The sequence below is a fragment of the Gadus chalcogrammus genome, chromosome 6 (assembly GCF_026213295.1).
Source record: "Gadus chalcogrammus isolate NIFS_2021 chromosome 6, NIFS_Gcha_1.0, whole genome shotgun sequence".
In the NCBI taxonomy this organism is placed as follows: domain Eukaryota; kingdom Metazoa; phylum Chordata; class Actinopteri; order Gadiformes; family Gadidae; genus Gadus; species Gadus chalcogrammus.
Genome location: NC_079417.1, coordinates 14,836,197 through 14,842,196, shown reverse-complemented (window position 1 = coordinate 14,842,196; position 6,000 = coordinate 14,836,197).

Sequence of the window (6,000 nt, the reverse complement as noted above, 5' to 3'; positions counted from 1 at the left end):
ATTGCAGCTCTTCACAAATGCAATAGCACAGTACAAATTTGAAGAAGGAGGTTTAGCACTCGTGACAGCTTCCATTCCCAGGTATGAAAGTACAGATATCATGTTATCGCCTTCATGTATTCACTACATTAATTGGCCTCCTTTTCCTATTCTTGGAACCATGTTTGAATTTATATTTCATAGAGGGATGACATAGACATTTTTAATGTGTGTGTCTGTGTGTAATGTGCGTGCATGTGTAACTGGGGTACTACAGATGTGTGCTTGTGTGTGTACTGTACGACGTTGTGTATGTATATGTGTGGGTGCATAATGTGTGTGTTAGTCAGTTTATGCGTGTTTATGATGTGTGTGTATGTGGATGTGCGTGTGTGTATAATGCGTGAGTGAGTGTGTGTAACGTGTTTGTCAGTGTCTATAATGTGTGTGATTGTGTGTGTGCGTGTGTGTGTGTGTGTGTGTGTATGTGTTTGTGTGTGTGTGTGTGTGTGTGTGTGTGTGTGTGTGTGTGTGTGTATAAAGTCTGCGAGTGTGTGCGTAGGGTGTGTGTGTGTTCTCCGCAGAGATGGCTACACAGTGAGAAAGACACAAGGAGGATAGAGTGAAAACGTATCCAATGGCTCCCAGTGTTTGTGCACATAACTGGCGCCTCCCCTCCCTCTCTAGCCTAACAGAACAACAACATACTATTCTGTTCTAACCCTTGGCAATGGACAGTGCAACCATATACCATGGAAATGTGTGATAAAAAACATATAAAGATGCAGGTATTCAAAGGAGTGCCCAACAGGCACGTTGAGAAGACAGAAGAGGTGTAAGGTGGATGCTTTTACGTGTCTGGGCGTGTCGCTTGCCAAGGGCCAAGGACATGCTTGTATCATGTTGTTGGGGTTTCCCAAAGTCCTACTGGGACTACGAGGAAAACAGGCCGTTGAGAAAAGGGAGCACACCAATGGATATCAATTGAAAACAATAACACTTCAACACAATAAGAGTAGAAATGCAGAACATATTGCTTAATAATTAATTTATTATTATGAATAAAAAATATGTGTAAGTAACTAGTATCGGCAGAATAAACACTCAAATCAATCCAATTGTATATACTAGGTTTGAAGCAAAAACCCTGGGGGATACTGAGTGCAATAATACTGCACTGTATTGAAAATGAACAAACATATTAATGCACACAAACATAAACAAACCTTCATCACACACACACACACACACACACACACACACACACACACACACACACACACACACACACACACACACACACACACACACACACACACACACACACACACAAACACACAGATGCCATCACTGTGGACCATGGTGAATTACCTTGTTTGTCCTGACACACATAAATCTGTCATGTGTGGATGGGGGGGCTCAGCCTGGGGGCATCCCCGCAGACAGATACTCAGGTGAACAGGTGCGCACCTCCACCATGAGACACAATCATCCCTCACACACACACGCTAACATTACGCTGTACCAAATGACAAAAGCCCTTATAAGGACACTGATAGAGACGGTGCATCTCTCTGACACAAACCCTAACCAAAGTGACTTGTACAAAGGTGAGCTCATAGTTCGACTTTGCTTGCTGAGTATGAGTTTGAATTATGGTGCAGTTTAAGTGTTGGATATTCATATGAGGAAGCCGTCTGTGATGTGACATCAGCACCTGCACCTCTCTTGCTGTCACCTCGTCACAAATGCCAGAATCTTAACAATCCATTCCTGGATACTTGTAGCAATTTTCCTCTTTCACCTCTCCTCCTATCTTCTCCCTCCCTCTCTCTCTCTCCCTCCCTCTCTCTCTCTCTCTCTCTCTCTCTCTCTCTCTCTCTCTCTCTCTCTCTCTCTCTCTCTCTCTCTCTCTCTCTCCCTGCTCCGATGGTGACGGTGATGGTTCCTATCCCAGGGCTTCCTCACGGGGCTGAACAGAGGACATCCAGGAGGATGTGTTTTGGTTACACCCCAGCTACCCACCACTCCCTCCCCCAAAACACCCTGGCACAACATCCCTTGCCAGAAAAAAACGCCCAATGTTAGCAATCCTTCCCCTGAGTCTAAAGGAGCAAGAGAAATCAACATCCTTCCGCTCATTAATTTCTTTAGAGGAGGGAAAATCAACTATTCCACCACATTGCCCCTGGTCGATATGTAAACATCGGGATTCAAATGTCATTCTGTGTGCCTTTATGTACCTTGAAGAACATTAATTTATTTAATGCTGCATCAACTTTGAAAGACTCATGTTCTCAAAACACAACCCGTATTGAAATTCAAATCCTAACCACCAGACTCTGATGACCAATAAAAGTTCTTGACAATCTATCTACTTAAAATTCAGGGGTAGGTCAATTACAAATGTTGTATTTGGCCCTTCAATTCATAGCTGCCTTTGGCAATTATAGTAGGCCCAAGACTGAAATGAAGAACACGACTACTTCATATTTCCAGTGCCAACATCTCTGTCCCTCTTGATTTGAAATGTAAGTGAGTAAGGCAAATAGGTATTCTCTTAATCGACCATTTGTTCCCAGCCACAAACAGCGAAAACACCAATCCGAAAAGATGCTGATCTGCAGTAAATATCGACTAAAACTTTATATTTCACATTCATCAGGACTATGACAATGCGTAACTGGTTTATATTTGTGTGATGAGAAGTCTGTTATCAGGTATTCTAAGGGGCGCCGCAGGGAATGTGATCCAGCAGGCTGATCCTCCCCTGTGTATCTTTGTTTAATATAGTCACGGTTAACTCTATCAATCTATTATTATTATTAATACTATTATTATTATTATTATTAATGTGTGGACAATGGGGTTGAAACGAGTCATTGTTATATGATAGGTCTGTTTGATACGGTGACGCCGAGAATAAGCCAAGACCAGCTCTTGGTGATCTGACCAACGTGGGGGTCACGCCTAACTGTGGTAAGCTACCAAAAATATGTATGAAGAATAAGGTATTTTTTGTTCTTTTACTTAGATGCTCTACCCCATCACCACTTGGGAGCAGTATCAAATCTGGTGCTGTCGCAGCCAGGGGCCCTCCGAAAAGATCCCTCAAAAGACCTAGAAGGTTGTTAGATCCTGAAACTATAACGCATCCAGTCAAAAAGCAAGATACATGACGGATGATAAGCAACGGCACATATATAGAATCAGACCCTGTGTGTGTGTGCCTATCATGTGGTCGGTCTCTCTGTCTGTCTGTCTGTCTGTCTGTCTGTCTGTCTGTCTGTCTGCCTGCCTGCCTGTCTGTCTGTCTGTCTGTCTGTCTGTCTGACTGACTGACTGACTGACTGACTGACTGACTGACTGACTGACAGTGAGTAGGTGTGCGTTGCACTTTCTGTAAGGCTTTGGGCTTCATGAAGTGTAAACCAACCAACTAGGAATTTGAGAACAAAGAAATAAATAAATACATTATTTAAATATAAAAACATCTTGATTCCACCTATTTCCTGTATGGGGACACAATATCAACATATGTATGTCGATGATAATGTAAAACAAAACTGTCAATGACGGAAAAGTATTACCAGTGAGGAGGAAAAAACGCAGGTTGCCATGGAAACAGCAGTGCATGTCTCGTACTCGGATAAGTGGAGTCTGCCGGTCTCTATAATCAGAAACGATGCTTTGATTGGTTCATTCAAGCTGGCTGTTTTCAGACAAATGACAGGAAGCGTGTGCCTTGACCGAACTCACATAACACAGTTGTCCCTCTCATGTCCCCCCTCCTCTCCTTTCATATTCGTCACATCATGAATGGAGGTGCAAAGGCAGGGACATTGCTTATGCGCTGAAGCGTAAAGCGCTGTGACCAAAAAGCCAATCGACAATACAATGTGTAACCTCGGATTCCTGAACTCGTCTTTGCCCGGCTGAGTCTCTTACTTTCTCATTGGTTGAGACTAGGAAAAAAACCTCATATTAAAACATAGTTTTAATATGTGTGTCTCTGTGTCTATCGGAGTGACGTATTCTTGAGAGCGTTTTTCTGTATGTCTGGGTATATGCAGGTTGTGCGCACGCTGGTGTCGTCATCTGAAATGCCAGCTCTGTAAACCATCAAGTGGCGTTTAGGAAACCTGCTCTGCAGATACTCTTGTTGATCCGTCTGACCTCAGGCACCCGGCACTCTCTCCCTCAGCCCTGAGGCGCTGCTCAGCCAGTCGGGCCTTGTGTCAATCACAAGCACGCTCAACCTTCCAATTAATGAGGTTCTGGTTTGTATTTTCCAGGACCGGGCTTGGGCCTGTTGGCCTTGAGAAATACCAAAGGGGAACGGTCTGTCTCAGAGACATTTCTGCCAGCATTTCTTGCAAAACAAGTGTCTGTGTGTGAGACTTTCTTTCAAAAAGGGCTTAGATTCACAGATCCTTTGTAATACAAATAATTATTACCAGCTTGTAAAATGCTGGATTTCGCTTGTGAAATGTGTCTAGATTCCTGTGTAACTCTAAACTACAAGAACAAGTTTTGACAATGTGGAAAAGAGGTTTGAGACGGTTCCAAACAAAAAGGGATAGGCTCATTTGGATCATATTCAGCGAGGTCCATTCCATCCAGAGCAGGGACAAAGACTCTAAAGGCTAACCATAAAGGAAGGCCATTACCAATAATTGTTACCTATGTGAAAACAAAAGAGGGAATGTGTGTGACGGCTGGATGTGTTTTAAGACACAAGATCAGCAGTGACTCACAGGAATGACGCGTTGCTTTGAAGCTGCAGGAGTTACCTCCCTCTAGCAATGGAAGGGTGTATTTAGAAATCTCCCAGTGCTTCATGCACCACTGCATGAAAGTGGGTGCTCCACATCGAGCCACCCACAACAGTATCATTCTGCTCTGCCAGAATCGTTTTTGAACCAATGGTCTTCGGATTCGCCCTGTTGATGACTCAACCATTAAAGGGAATAGAGTCGTAGGAGTGTGTTCATTTGTTATGTTTTGGTCATTTAAAAAAAGGTTGGTATCCGACTGAAATATTATTCGGATCTGATAAGATGATCAGAGTTCCCAACTTTGTCACAGGTTTCTCTGGTGTACACCTGGTTTAAAAGCTGTTCTTGACTTTGATGTGTTTGAGTTGGTTTGGCTTTCTTTACCTTTTCTCCGCTCGGATAGATCACAAAAAAAGATCTTTCACAAAAGAGCTCACACACAGCCTACTCTACGGGCGACCGTTTGTGTCAAGCTCTGAGGTTATGTGTTTTCAACCATTCTTTAGGTCATTTCAACTGTCACGTTTAGCCTGAATCCTGCTGGCAACGACACGTACCTCATATTTTTAAGCTCAAGCTTACCCATGCTGTTAACATACATCAACATTTAGACGATCTAAAGGCATTATGTTTAAGGCCTTGACGGAAATGCAATGCAATGGTGTCGAAACATATCCGTTCTCACTCCCTCGGCGGAGAGACAAGCCAGCCCCTGGGATCATGTTATGTTGGTGATGACGGAGGTCTAACAGGAAGCTACTTCCATTTCAAGGGAGTCACACGCTAGAATGACATCACTGAGCAAGAGGGTGGCGGAAGAGGAAATGTCAAACAACCATTATTATTTGAAGGAGAAATGTATAAAAAATGTGATCACCCTGTAATCATTATTCACCACATCAGCCCCCTTTTAAAGCGTGAGGTTAACACCACGCAGCAGTCGCACTGACACAGTATGCTGTGTTTGTCCCTGTTTGAGGGGTCTGACACACGGTAACGATCAGGAAAATTAAAATGTTATCATGCTTATTGTGTTCAGTAGTAGCAGCCATTTCATTCTACAACCAGTTGGAGCAGTCCTACATCCAATGTATGCAGCACTGAGGCTTAACCAAATGGATGCCTTTCTTTGCCTTTCTAACTAAAGAATGGAATTGGACTGTGTCGTGGTCGCTGTCCCCAGCTGATCTCAGAATGTACCTAGGCTATTCAGAGGGTCACCTAAATAAACCTGCTTCTAATC